The sequence below is a fragment of the Megascapheus bottae genome, chromosome 1 (assembly GCF_031878675.1).
Source record: "Megascapheus bottae isolate mThoBot1 chromosome 1, mThoBot2.hap1, whole genome shotgun sequence".
Lineage (NCBI taxonomy): Eukaryota > Metazoa > Chordata > Mammalia > Rodentia > Geomyidae > Megascapheus > Megascapheus bottae.
Window position 1 is genome coordinate 64022915 of NC_143509.1, and position 15501 is coordinate 64038415.

General features: G+C 39.4%; 1 protein-coding gene and 1 long non-coding RNA gene across 9 annotated transcripts in view; one reads left to right on the top strand and one right to left on the bottom strand.

Moving 5' to 3' along the window:
- Nucleotides 1-15501, top strand: part of Zbtb20 (zinc finger and BTB domain containing 20) — a 703280-nt gene that overhangs the window by 594208 nt on the left and 93571 nt on the right. For 2 of the 8 annotated variants that reach the window (XM_090346099.1, XM_090346090.1), the window contains exon 2: nt 12588-12782. The exons of the other annotated variants lie outside the window; for them this stretch is intronic. The gene's annotated coding sequence lies outside the window, so the exon portion shown is untranslated. The remainder of the gene's footprint in view (nt 1-12587; nt 12783-15501) is intronic. 8 annotated transcript variants of the gene reach the window in all.
- On the bottom strand, nt 1250-7343 carry LOC150069323 (uncharacterized). The gene is made up of 2 exons (XR_016535393.1): nt 7287-7343; nt 1250-1497 (listed from the first exon to the last, which is right to left on the bottom strand). It is a non-coding gene; the product is annotated as an uncharacterized LOC150069323 (long non-coding RNA).

Consider the following 15501-nt stretch of genomic DNA (forward strand, 5'->3'; position numbering starts at 1 on the left):
GGGCAAAATACTTCATTTCACAGGGACTCACTTTTCACACGTGTAAGGAGGGAAGTGCTGCCTACCTTGCTGAGCTGTTGTAACAATCTACAAAACTATCTATAAAGTGCTTAGTATAGTAAGTAAGTAGATCATGGTTTGCTCTTGATATCACTGTTGTTCCTATTTCTTCTCTTCCTCGATTATTACTAGAGATTTCACTCGTTCTGCTACATCCAATATCCTTCTGCTACTGGCAATATTCCTCCTTCTCTAAATCATTCCCCATTAACAGAAATCTTGAGGTCATAGGTTGACCTCGCTAAGTTCGATATTTGATCATGCAGTAAGCGTAGTGACTTTTATATAATAGAAACTGGATGAAATGTAGTTAAATCTTTTGTATCTGTTACTTCCTCTTCAAGATTCTGAAACTCTGTCCTGGAGGCTTTGAGTAGTGCTAGTCAGGGCAGTCTCTGTCCCATGTACACCAGTGCTGCCAACTGCAGACTGTCAGTGTCACATTATCTTCCGGGCTCCCTACAGACCCCAACCACTTTGTAGCATCCCCAGAAGTGTCAGCTGGTATTTCTAGTTTATGTGATTAATGAGCTTGTTATATCTCTCTGTGTAGCATGAACTAGAAACTTTCACTTTGGAGAGCAGGTCAAGATCTTGAATTTAATTTTGGTTGCATCTGTTATAAGCCAATTGTGTATTCATTACATTTATAGATTCCCTCTTCAGCCATATATTTTCATGGTTGTTGAGAGCACCTGACTCTGTATTGAATGTCCTTAGATTTTACTTCAGAGACATGAAAATGAGGCAGTAAGACATTTTTTGATAGCTAGCTGTCATCTTTGGCATTTTCTTGCCTTAAGTGTCTAATCTGGTCTAAATTTGAAGAAAGAGGCCAGTATCAAATTTTTAATTAGCTAGAGTATAACATTGTAATTTCTTTCTAATGAGACTTATAGTCTATGAAGTTTATCTACACATCGCTGTTTTTCCAAGCGTAGTATTGTATTCTGTGGAAAGGGAAAACTTATTTTTTATAAAAACTAGAAATGATAAAATAACTTGAAGCAAGTAAAACTAGAGACATAATGTTGAAGCACAAGTTCAGCTGGAGGCTATGGCTTACAACATAGACTGAGCATTTATCAATCTGATAGGTCATTGGAAGATTTGAGAAGTGAGAAAAAACAATGTTTTGAAAGTTAGGTAGCGTGGCCATGTAGATGAGGGGCAGATAGCAGGCTGTGTGTGCAAATCAGTAAGAATATTTTTAATCAGCCAGAGGTTCCATATATTTGTGAGAGTGAGCTAGTATTTGTAAGGGAAACAGGGTCACATTTAAGAAACACTGGTAATTCAAGGAAAGGTTTTGACTTTGCCAATGGTGTTGGCATCAAGAGAAGAAAGTTTTGCAGATCTCTGCGTGTGCACTTGCTGTTACTGGTGTTCCTGGTGGGTGGCTGAATCATCCTGATGGCATTCAACAGGAACCAGCTGCTGAGAATATTAAAATGCAAGCATTTATTCCTCTAGAGAGACAGTAGCATCTGCAAAGTTTTCCTATCCTGATAGGACAGATAACCCCAGGGAGCGTTCTCGAGTAGTTTTAACTCTCTATTCATTTATACGTGTTCTTAACATCAGGGTTTCAAGTCTGAACTGAAGAGAAGAGTGTCTGCACCCTGAGTGCATACCAGGTAGTTGAGTAAAACAGTAAGCTCTTGCCCAAGAATTTGGTGCTGCCCAAGGGCTTTGTGGAGAGTTGTGATGTCAAAGGGGGAAGGGGGGTGTTGCCTCACGTGGCCTGCCTTGTTGGTGAAGAACCCACCATACTCATAGCCTTAAAGGATCTCTAGTGACATTAATACAGTACCACCAATAGCCAGAAACACTGCTAGAGCACAGGCTTTTGAGATTTCTTTTGTAAATGTGCTGCTTTCTCTATGTTTGTCTGATGTGAGTGGTGGTGACTTTTTGTTTTTGTTTTGTGAGCTAAGCCTCAATAGTTGGGGGACATGAAGTACAAAGAAAAGCTAGACTGAGTAATCTACTAAGTCTTACTCTTCTCTAATATTTATGAATAATATACTGAGCTGCTGGAAAAATGTTGAATATGTTCATTATGAATTATATTCACTGGTGTGTTGCCTAGAATATAAAAGAGCAAAGCAGTTTCTGTGAAACTACTTACTTCCTTACAATACATGTACTGGTACAACACAGTTCTGTAGCCCTTCTTATTCCACTGTGTACTATCCCAGAACACCCACTGCACATATCTCACTGGCAACTGCACAGAGAGTACCTGTGATAGGATGGCAGGTAGCCAATGCTTATGGGTACAGAAATATTCACACTGGATTCTGGGTCCTACACAGAAGCAGCTTTGGAAAAAGCATTAAGCACATTAGCCTTTCTGAGGAGTCCCTGAAGCCAATAGCAGACGTGACTCAAATGATATCATGCCATATGGATTATACATCCTATCATCAGAAAAAGAAATTCATATTTTGCCCCTAATTTTTACCAAAAAAATTAGCATTGATAACTAATTTGTTGGCAGCATAATATTCAGATGTAAGTGACCAGGGTGACCTAAGTATTTATTATATGTAGCTTTAAAATTCATTATGTGCTTTGATCCACTTAGTTTCCTTAGTAGTATGTTGTGTTTGGGATTTATTGAACTAAAATTACATTTGCTAAGTACTTTCTAGATATTCTTGGGATTAGCCAAAAGTATTATAAGATGCAAGACACTGAATTTTTTTAAGTCAGAAAAATAATCGACAATAGATAACCAAGAGTTTACATAATATCAAAGTAGTCTTTCTCTGACCAAGTTACAGTGGATATCATTATTTATCAACTATGTCACTGAAAGTGTCATGCAAATACATGCCAAGGTGCAGAAAGATTATCAAGGGTCAGGGACTCAGAGGATATAACCCTAATATACAAATTAAAGCAGTTCAGAAAGATTTAATCAAAAATCATGGCCTTTGTATGAGGTCTAGGAGAGCAGGTTATTGACACACACACAAAAAAGACTTAACTCTGTGTTGTTCATTTCGAAGCCTCACAAGAAGAGGGTCCAAGAAATCACTGGTAGTATAATGCCCTTAACTCAAGCCAACTATCCTACCATTACTTATTACAAATTTCTGACATCTTTTTTTCTAGTGCTCTCATTCAACTTAAAGTCCATCCAAACTCATGAAGAGTGAGTATAAATTTAAAACAGCCACAGTTACCAATAGTTCACCTCTCAGAAGAAAGAAGAGAGAAAGATGGAATGAGAGAGGTAGTAAAATAATGTATTCAGGAAAACTGCATTGTCTAACGTTTAAATCAGGTCACAAGAACAATCAAGACTAGCCAGTTGGAGAGTGGTGTAGTAGAAGAGCAGTTGTGGTAGTATCTTCACAGCTCCACCCTTCCTTGCAGGACAAATTGCTTGACCTGTCTATGTTATAGTGTATTTGTCAAATAAATAGAAAATCATCTATCCTCATCTACTTCACAGCGGTATTACTAAGGCTGATTGTGCACACATATATAAATGTATATATTATAGCCATCTATTTACAGCAGGGGAGAACGATTTTAAAATAAATGAATTGGGGTTTTGTATTTGCATCTGTTGTGAAGGTCAGTTACTTTTTCTTTCATTATTTTAAGAACTCCTCTGCTAATTAACCAATTGTTAAAACACTCAAAAATGATCCTGTGATTCTATCACCTCTGTGAAATGGAAGGTTTTTGGAATCTAAGCATGATTATAGAGATTTAAGCATGTTTCCCTAATACTGAGAATCCTAGTACACATCTGCTAAGAAAAATAAAAGACAAGCTTTAAAGAAAAAAATCCTAACTCAATGATCAAGCAACTGGATCTAGTACCAAAATAAAATTCTGCTATAGGAGTAAGCTGACCCTATAGATTAGACACTTGTTTGTTTGTTTGTTTGTTTGTTTTTAAGAAAAATTGGACAGAAGCATGTAGTAAGGACAGGATAAGCTTTAGTCTATATCACCATCACAGTCAAAAGTATAAGCATATGCCCAAGCAGGCTCAATATAAAGAAGCCTGGTGACATTGTTGGAAGAGAGGCCACATTCCTCTCAATCTATACTGTTATTATTCCTTTGAAGTTGATCTTAGATCTGTAATCTCGCTCCTCTCCTTTCAGACCTCTGTGGAATGATAATGACATGAGGAGGACAGGTGAAAAGAAATAAATGTGATTTTTCAGACATGACTGTTACCCTCTAATAGCTTTTCCCTTGGCTGCATCCAAGCATCCAGAAAAGAGAACTTTAGCTTCCATGGAGAATGAAGTCATAACTCCAACTTAGCATAAGCAGAGAAGAGTGAGGGAACATGCAGGCTGTTAGTGAAACAGTGAGTTTCTGCTGGGCTGGGATTAGGTTTTCCTATTTCCCCTCCTTTTTTCCCATAAACTGAAAAGAGTTATTGTGGTAACTCACCTGTGCTTCTAAACTTGTGTGCACATGTCTAAACCTGTTCAAGGTAAGGCTAGAAAGAAAATCAGGGGTAGGACTTACATCCAAGAAACTTAGCTTCTGATTTGTAACTTCTGTTTATTTTGTTTTGTTTTGTTTTTCAAGAGAATTTGTGTTTTTACAAAATATGTTTAAATTCTTAGACATTGATATCCTGGGCATCCTTAGGTTGTGACAGAAGTAGGGATTAGTGGGTGTGACAAATGTAGTTGAAGCCAGTGCAGTAGCAATCCATCAAATATGTTGGCAGACCCTAGATTTTTCTGGTTCTTGTTGTAGAACTCAGCTGCATCCTTACTGTAGAAACACAGGGTTAACTGAGAGGACTGAGTGGTGGCGTATGTTTTTTAATTTGGGTCTTGGTAGCTATGGAACTGGAATGCTTTGGTAAAAACAATAACTCGTATCTGGGCCAGCTTCATGAGGACCCAGCTGCGCTGAGTCCCATGCATTGGAGGGCTCAATTCAAAGCTTTGCTGTTGCTGTCTTGAAATTTGTAATGCTTTAAAAAAAAAAAGGTGGGGGGAAGGGGCTTTGTATTTGGTCTTGGACACCCACAAATTATGTAGCTGAACTTGCCTAGAATTTATCTTTCCCTGGCATGCCAACTAAAACTATCAGTCATATGTCTTCTCATACTGAAAACAGTATTCTCTTTTCACTCCTCAGAAGCTTGTTCCTTGTTTAAATTATTTAAAGATGTCTGTCCAAATAATATGGGTCAAAGAACCCATCTTCCTTCTTCCAAACACCTCAACATGATCATGACCAAGATATTCTTGCTTTATAATAATTTTTTTTAAAAACTTCAAGTCTTAGCCAAGTTTCAGTTTTTGCTAGAGGTTGTTTCTTGGGATGATTTATTTACTTCATGGTAGTGAGGTCTTTGCCCTTTAATGAGTCACTAAAATAGGCATGGACATTTAGATTGAAAAGAATTTCTTTTTGTGCCAGTCTTGCACTTGAGCTCAGGGCCTGAGCACTGTCCTTGGACTTTCTCAAGGCTAGAGCTCTACCACTTGAGCCTCAGCACCACTTCCAGCTTTTTTTTTAATATGCATATGGTACCGAGGAATTGAACCCGGGTCTTCGTGCATGCTAGGCAAGCACTCTACCACTAGGCCAAACTCCCAGCCCGAAAAGAATTTTTTTTTTTAAAAATTCCCTTAGCTTTGGTACTTCCCTAACCGTCACACAATGAAACATATCAGTGTCTAAGAAAAGTAAGTTGATCTCCCAGACTCACAATGCCACTATAGAAGCATCCTACTAGATTCCTGATTTCCAAGCAGATATACTTTAAAAGACTTAGAGTTTACCACATTACTAAAAGAAACTACCCATGACTAATCCGTAAAGTAGTTTTTCATAAATTAGCCCAGGCAAGAGAATGTGTTATTTGAACTAGGCAAAAGGGTCCAGAAGCAGCTTGACTGACCACCATGAGCTAGTCAGTCTCCCCACACCTACAAACATTTCTTGTCACTCACAATGTCTCTAGGGTTGTGGGCAGTCCCCGACACCTGCCCCACTTGCTCCACAGCTCAGGAAAAGTTCCATTTCTACCTACCTCTCCTCCTCCTACTTCACCTCCCTCAGAGATGTAATCTCCACTTTGACGAAAGGAAGGACGACAGGAGACAACTAATCAGAGGCTACCCAGAGAGGGTAGTCTTCTTGAGTTTTAGCCTGAACTAGGTAAACTGAATTTTGCAAGCTTTAAACAATTGCTGACCTTCAGTCCACCATAAAGCCAAGGCACAGTGAAAGGGCCAGGAACAGGACTGATAACCCAAGGCATCCCCCAGGAGTTTTCTCCGTGGTTCACCAGTTCCAGACAAGCCCCAGGCAGAGACTGAAAAGAGACTGAATCATTTTCAACTTTGACCACCCTGTCATCTCTTCTAGCAGCCCAGCCCAGGAATCTGCATTCATATGATTCCCTCCTTCCCCTTTCCTTGTTCCAAATTATCCATTTCCATTTCTCCAGGTTCAAGTCAAAACTGCTTATGCCAAAGTAACTCTTGTTAGAGTTGAAATGATTAGAGCATCAAGACAAGAATGGTTTAATTGCCCCATGGGGTGTGTACATCTCACAAGTGTTGCAGATTGAAATACAGCTCTTTAATGAGGGATATCGTACTGTCCTTGCCTACAGTAGGTGGCTGTTCCTTCTGAGTCAAACCAGTCTGCCCAGAATTGGTAACATTAGTGATGGATGGAGCTGTGCCCACCTCACCCCTTCTTTAGCTTTAGGAACAAATGTGATATGAACTCAAAAAGCAAACTCTTTTCCCCCTGGAAGAGAGAGACAGAGACAGAGACATAGAGACAGGGTGGGGGGAGGGAGAGGGAAAGGCAGGAGGGGAGGGAGGGAGGGAGGGAGGTTAAGTGAATAATCAAACCAAGGATGGATGCAGAGGGTCTCTCCTTATAAAAGCATGCTGCATTACTTTTTTTTATTATTATGACACTTAGTTTCTGCCTTAGGTAGCCTAACAAGGCCTTGATGGGTAAGACTATGAAAGCAATGTAAGTAAGTTTAAACCTCAAATGTTTGGAAATCAGTCAAGGCCCCCAACCCCTGTGAACTCTGAGCATTTTTCAGATTAAAAAAAAAATCAGTCAACTGTAGGCTACTGTTTTTAGAGACAAGGTTTTTAGGACTAAGATACAATATTTCTTCTAGGTTACTCAACTGAACTGTAGAGCTGGATTTGGGGCCTGTATAGTTAGGAGCACACCTAAGAGAGCCTTACCCATTGTAGCCAGCCTTCTTTTCTTCTAGTGATTTCTCTTCACTAGTTGTTCCTTCTGCAATTGGAGAGAAAATGTTAGCACGGGAATCAAAGGGAGGCTATGGAGCATTAGGGGAACATTAGCAACTATTGAAAAGACATTTTGACCTATTTCTGTAGTTATCAATTTAATAGTATTTGTTGCCAGGAAATGCACCGATGGTGGGTGGGAGGTTGGATTGTGCCAGCAGCCTGTTCTCAGGAGCCCGCCAGTTACGGGAGGTGGTAATTCTAGTTAATAAAAGGGTGAACTTCAAACACATTTTAACCAAATCAAATTGTAGTTGGAAATATCATATTACTGATGTTCGAGCCGACTCACAGCTGGTAACATTAGTCAGTATATAAGCCCCAAATTCTGACTTTTCAGCATTTTCAGATGAGTTGTCTGGCAGTGAGAGAGTTCCCCAGGCACATTGTTATGGAGGAATAGGAGATTTTTAACTAACATAAGAGCTAGCATAAATGAAAAATTTTTTATTCTCATTAAACTTCTTATATGATTGTCAGATATTCAAGTAATATATAACCAAGCCAAATTTCAGGTGGTTGATACAAAATCTAGAGCCAGAAGTTTTTAAATTTTTTTTGTTGTTTTGTTTTTTTTCTATGACATGTTGGCAAATGATAAAAGCGATTCACTCTGCTAACCAGAGACGCTGGGCAGAATTCCCCCAACACTGATTTCATGCCATGAAAAGCACACAGAGTCTGGCCTGGCAAGGCCTGGCAAGCAGCACGGGCTTTGTGTCCTATGGCTCAGGTTTGAATCCTAGCTTAGCCCCTCAGAGCTCCAATGAGCATGGGATCAAATGAGATCACAGAGAAAGAAAAATCTATATAGACAGGAAATAGTACTAGTTATGTTCTATAGCATGCAAACTTGATCATTGTTATCTTCTCCCATTTTACTTCTATGTGTTGTAGAAGGCTTATTTTATTTGAAAGAGTTTTTATTTCTGGTAACATGTACAACTTCTGTTATGATAATAATAGGAAGACAGAGCTGGATCCCCTGCAGTCGGGGAAAGCCAGTCCTCTTTGAGTGAATAACTGGTGGCCAACTTCATCTCAGTCCCAGTACAACCTACTTCCCTTGATTCGTCTTTTCTGGCTTCCTATAGTGAGAACATAGAGTGCACCTTGAGCAAATCCCTGGACTCCTGACAGCAAAGCCCTGAGAGGCTTGGCTGCAGATGGGTCAGTGGAGCATAGAAGCAGCTGGAACCCTTCGTCACTTTACTTCACTTGTCCTTCTGCACCTCCCAGTCAATTGGAGCCATGTCAGACACCTTGCGATGGGATTGCCTCTTGCAGGGGGTTACTTTTACTAAATATTTTCCATGTGCCTCAATCACCATTTTCATGAGATTAATTCTGCTTTCCCTTGCATACACTTTGAGATGGTCTAGAAGCTTTCCATTGTGGGCAGATTGTCTCAAATACTGTATTTGAGGATGGAAAAAGAAAACTGTACTCAAATGGAAGCACCATAGAAGCAAAGAAACATTTTTATTTTCAATCGCATTCTTTGAGGATCCAGACAACCTTGAGTTCTTTACAAAAGGACATCAGCCATGCCGTCCTCCCTTTTAAGAACACACACACACACACACACACACACACACACACACACACACACACACACACATCACAAAAGGCTACTATTCAGAATGCGAAGGGCCAGTGTCTATGAGAAATGAAAAACCGAAAGAGAAGGTGATTAAATATGAAGGATCCAGAACTAGAAGCCAGAACATCTGAATTCTGTCTCCTTCTGCTGTGGGAAATCCTGTGTGGATCCCAGTGTATGTGTGTACATGCCCCTGCCACCCCCCACCCCTCTCATTACTTCCCAGGAGCAGGGATTCTAGCTCATTCTTTCAGGGCTTATCAGGGGGAAGTCATCATTACTGTTTTGAAAGACAGTTTGATACCTGTACCAAGGGCACTTTACGTGGGCAAAGTGTTTGCCTCCTTTGAAAAGCTTATTATTCCTGAATTATTCCTCCCATCACTTGGAATGGGTAAAAGAATGAACTTTTCACACTAGTTTGGAAAGAGAATGATGTCATTTTAATGCCAACTTCTAACAAGGTGTTAATAACCATCTAAATATCGAAGATTGATACAAACACATCAGATGACCTGACCTATCATTCAATTGATTTTCTCTTTTCTCCATGCATGCCTTTGATAAATAGTAGTCCTAAGACAACACAGTGGACCGGTGCTGGGAATGCAGGGGCCATTTCCTTCCTTTCACAGCCTGGCTACCCTCGTACATCGATGCTTGACTGACTCAAAGCTTGGTGCTTCTTTCCTTCCTTGTGTGTCAAGTCATTTTTGTACATCTGTGCAAGGGTTGCTCTGTGGCCAGGAAGACTGGTTGCTTTTGAACTATTAATGTTCTTATTTGCATGTCATATGTAACAGTGGATGCACAGAGTTCGCCTGTCTCATCCCCTCTGCTGTTGCACAGTGCCAGAAGCATAGACTGTGTTTATACACAGTTGTAGTCTCCTTAACACCTAGAATGTAGCAGCAGAAACAAAAGGTACAGAGTGAATGTTGTAATTTGAATGAATGAAATTAACAATATCATTTGAATTTTTGGCAACAAATCATCTTTTCTGAACTCTGTAATTGTGTACCCAGAAAACTAGACTATCACTCAGTTCTATCTGTGATACTTAAGGACTTTTTTTGATTTCCAATTTAGAATTTTTCTTCCCTACCCTTTATTTTTGTTTTGTTTTCATTTGAGGCTTGGTTTTGCTATGCTACCAATGCTGGTCTTGAAATCTTGGACAACTGTGAACGTCCTTCTTTACCTTCCAAACAGTTGAGACAACAGAAATAAACCATTTACATGCCATCTTCCTTCATGCTTGACATTTGCATAGAGTAGTTTTTAATGAGTTGTTATTAATTTATAAATTACAGTCATAAAATAAAGCAGCCTGGCTTATTTATTTATTTATTATTGGGTCTGACACTGGGATCCATCCTTGGTATCTGCCACTTTTGCTCATTGGCCAGTGCTCTACAAATTGAACCATACTTCCAACCCTGAGCCTGGATTTTTGCTTGTTATTTAGAGACAGTCTCTCAGATTTTTCTGCCCAGTCTGACTTACTGATGTGAGCCACTCATATCCAGCCCTCATTCACTTCTTTGCCTTCAGACCTTGTCTGTCCTCCCCACAGAAATGTCCTGGGATTTCAGTCCAAGTGCCCTCTGGCTTGAGCAGAGAAGTGGTCTTGAGTTTTAATTTGGCTTCTGCATCAGGATTCTGACAGAATTGAAATGACATTTTTTTCTGCCTTTTTTTCCTCATAGAACTGTTTAAGGACTGAATGAGAAGTATAACTGAACAAAGTCTTTTTTTTCCCCAGAACAGACACAATGCCAAATTCACAATGCTAGAATAAGAAGCATTAGCATCCACACACACCAAATATTGTACACCTCATGCTTTAAGTTTATCAGTAGACCTGAGGGGTGAGAAGTTTCTTTCTGAGCTTTTAGGCTGGTGTGTATGATCTATACTGTCAGCCATTAACTATGGCCTCAGTCAGAATGAAGCTGTCACACAAAAGCTTCACAATTATTCTCCAACCTCATTAGATCCTGAATTGCATCCACACAAAACCATCTGAAGCCCATGCAAGGTCACAGGAAGTGAGATAGCAAAGACATCCAAAACAGATACATTTTGCCAGCTTTTCTTCCATTCTTCCTTAGCAAGTCTGTCTCACAGCAAGCTAGGAGAGCCAGTCCCTTCCTCGGCTAGACATTCTGTTGAGTCATGTTTACTGTCCCCTTCAGAAAGGTTCCAACAGCAAATGCAAGAGGTTGCCGAATGCAGGGCCATGTGGTGTGCATGCGCTGAAGTGAGAGGCATAGCATACACCTGCTTTCTGGCTGTGGCGGGCCATCTTGACTGTGCCATGCCACAAGTTAGCATTTTGGATGAGCAATTGCCATTCTGTTGTTTTCTTCTCAACACATGGTGTTCAAAAACAGTTAAAAGAAAACTGTACCCATTTGCTCATCCCAGAAATCTAAAATTTCAAAGATGCATGCCAAATTAATTTCACATAATATTTTCCAAGCTTTTTTTCTTTGCACTGAGAAATGATATTTCACTTTTTGAGCGCAGAGTGCCCTGGCCTGAGGTAAATGGGTGCAGTTTCTCTTTAAATGACATTAAACATATAAAAGCAGGATTATATCTGTCACTGTCTTTTTTTTTTTTCTAATGGAATCAAAATCCTTCAGGGAGTGTCCCAAATCCACATTAATGTCTTTGAGTGCTAATGTTACCACTGGGACTTTCACATTAGCAAAATAGTGTATGGGGTTCTCGCCCCCCTCCCCAGTTCTGTCTGTATTAGAAGGAGACAACTAAACATCCGGGTTTTCCATGGCCGTCAGCTATCCCTTGGCAACATGGTGGAAGGTATTAGACAGTTTGAGCACGTCACATGCTTTCCTGTCCTTACCCTCTCTCAAGCATTTTCCCTCAAAACCTATTTTGAAAATTGTTATTTTTTGTTGTTTTTTTGTTTTGTTTTGTTTTGTTTTGTTTTTCCAGCATGAATTTTACCAAGATGATCAAGTGTGGAGACATCAGTAGAGTTTTTATCCCTGTTCTGATTGTGGAAAAGTTAGATAAATACCCAGGGGTTTAGGATCTCACTGTTGACATTTTTATCATTGAACTGGGGGGTATTAGCCATAGTTCCCTTTAGTCAGTGGAGGACATAATTCCTATCTACCTCAGTCTCTGTTTGGTTGTTGTTGTTGTTGTTTTTGCTACTTTCATGAGACCTTTGGAGTGATAGCAGCTTTTGATCATCAAGTGTCAGTGAAAAAATGTCATAGGTAGACAATAATAAATCATAAACTATAGCATAAATAGTAAATAGCTCATATAATTGTTAAATGCACACTTGTATTTGAATATGTTCTGGAAAATATGCAGTATTTCAGTAACCGTCATTTTTAATAGGTGCACACACATATCAGGGGTTGGAAAGCTCTGTAGTATCAATCTCAACCCCCTTTCCAGAATTTCCCCTCTTATAACTGTGTTAGCCGCGGTGGGTTTTATTCTGGAGCTGAGGGACAGAGCCATCCCTGGGTTTCTTCACCCTTTCTGAATGACTTCCTTTAGACTTTCTTCCTATCCCTTCCCTATTTCTTCTTCTATACCCTTACCTGCTTTTTCTTTTCTTCTCTTTTTCTACCTCCCAGGGAAGTAGATGAGAAAACTGGGGTGTGTTTGTGTGAGTGGAGAACCACTGGGAGAAGGGGAATCCCCATCTGCCCCAGATGGCAATGAGGAAGGAAACCCACACTTTTGTTCAGATGACCTTTCCTTGCATCTAGGCCTTCATATGTAGAAGACAAACCTATTTTTTTTCCTTTCCACACTTTGAAGAAGACAAGGTAAGTGTAAACCAACTATGTCTTCCTTTCAATAGTTTTGAAAATAAACCATTTGCTAATAATAAATGGAGAACTGAGTGGGCTACATTTTGTAGGGACAGGGCATCATGTATTCTGACGTTTCAGCAGTTTGAGGAATTATTTTTCACTTGTGTTCTTAAGCATTTATCAGATGAGAAGTTTGCATTATATGGTAATCAGATGAGAAGTTTGCATTATATGGTAAATTGTCTTCTATAAGTGAAAAACCCCTTCTGAACATGAGTTAATTGAGTTTTCTACATTCGTATCCCACTTAATGGTGCCAGTGTTAGTTTGTTCATGCTACAGATTTAAATGGTAAGGTGGCAGAAAATGTGTGTTTATATTTGTATGTAGAATGATGTAGTAGATATTCTCTAAAAATCTTTTCAATGGCATTTATCACTGTTTCCTTTGGGGGTTTACCTTGTAAAAGACTTTGGCAGACAACATAGACTGTGCATATGACTGCCATAAATTAATCTCTACTTTTTTAAATTTTTTATTGTAATTAGTAAAAGGGTTACATGATATTTGCCAGACAGAAGGTGCATTAATTCACATACATTGATACCCTTTCACATGTCTTGGTACCCATTACCCTCCTCCCCAACCCACCACCTGTCTTGGTTTTCCCCCTTCTAATCTCTACTTTGTATGTTTGATAAAAGCACAATCTTGCTGTGCCTCAGTTTCTTTATCTGATGAAATAGAAAACATTTCTGCTCTGGTAAGTTTTCTGAGGATTAAATAAGCCAAGGAGCTAACATAGTGCCTGAAACATGGCAGATACTCACATGTTATTTTTCTTTTCCCTGCTTTTGAAGAGGAATGCTCAGTGGCATTACTACTCCTTAACTTTCTATTGATAACTTTCCTCATTAAATAAATTCCTTGAGCCAATCCTATTTATTCTGTTTTAGCCATCCAATTTTTGTTTATTTCAAAGGAAATGATAGTGTTCTGATATATTACTAAAATATAACTGTAAGCAAAATGACCTGGAGGTTAAACAGTGGGTTGTTGGAGCTGACAGAGTATCTCAGCCATCTTCCTTCTTTCTCCCAGGTCACTGATTTTCTCAGTGATTGGCCAGGAAAGTAGAAAGCAGAGTGCCCAGGTACTCCAGACAGGAGATTTGGAGTAGAGTTTAAAGAATGTCCAAATGCATAAAACATCTGAAAACAATGGCTCAACCTTAAGATTTGGGGTGCTAGAAACTATTCAGATTATTTCCACTGTGTAACTGAAATAGAATGCATAGATGATACCTTCTTTTAGGATTTTAAAGGTAATAATTAGGATACATTATTTCCAATGAGAACGAGTGTCTACTCTTTTCTTAGAGGTGGTTACACTGAATATAAAAATAAAGAATCAAAACAAAGCAACCTAATGATATAACTTTTGACTTTCATAATTCTAGCCAAAAGCTATAGCTCAAAAATGTGTGTTGAGGGCCGGGAGTTTGGCATAGTGGTAGAGTGCTTGCCTAGCATGCACGAAGACTCGGGTTCGATTCCTCGGTACCACATACATGGAAAAAAGCCAGAAGTGGTGCTGTGGATCAAGTGGTAGAATTCTAGCCTTCAGAAGGTCCAAGGACTGTGCTCAGGCCCTGAACTCAAGCCCAGGACTGGCAAAAAAAAAAAAAAAAAAAAAAAAGAAAAGAAAAATGTGTGTTGAGTGAACACATGCAAGACTGTAACACAAGTTACCTATTTTCAGTTCCAACGAATATATTTTATACCTGCATACCTGTGTCTATAGACCTTTCCCTCTGTAGTTGGGTGCACATATGTGCATCTATATGCATATAACTAAAAAGCCTTAAGGGACTTAATTCTATTGAATCACTGATAACTCCAACTCATTACTGCTAGAATTGCCAGCTGCATAATTATCTCTGTGACCATTGGCAGGTCCTCAGTTTCCTCATATATGAAAAGACTAAACAATCACTAAGTTAGAAACCCTAACAACGCCATAATTCTCTTCTTTCCACCTAGTAAAAAATACATTTTCTAAGAATCCTTCCAGTATTTGAGCTCAGTGCTGGGTTCTCCATCATCCAGAAGTCATAAATGAAATGAGGACTAGGGATTCATCCTTGGCCTTGAAAACTCTTTGAGGGGAGCCACCAAAGTAGGTGCCTTACCATTTAGTTACTGGGGCCCAACATGGCTTTGTCAGACTGATGCCCAGAGAAGCCTGCATCATGTTAGTCATTCCAAAAAGAAATGGAAATTGGCTCCATTGCCTGTTCTGGGCGTACTCAGGGCACTTCCTCTTTGGTGGAAATGAGGTTGCCAGTCCCGATCTAGCTCTGTGGATGCTTTCTGGACTTGCAGGGTATGCTAGAAATTAATGACATGGTCTGCTTTCATCAACCTCACCATTTCCAGAGTCAGGGCTTTCTAGTGGTTTGCTTTTTCATACCTGCATATTTAATGCTATGTCTGATAGAGCCTGATTGTTCCCATCATGAAAAGGTTTTCATGTCATTAATATGCTGATTTGGTTCATGAAATAAAGAGTAAACTGCCAGTATGGTAAAGTACAGCTGGGGGTTGCTTTCTTTTCTTTTTATAAGAAGAAAAAGACCCTGAATTTGGGCCTTTGGATTATCTTGTATTCCTTTTACATTTGAATTTCAAAATCCTCCTTAAAGGAATAATAAACCTCAAGGTTTCCACTA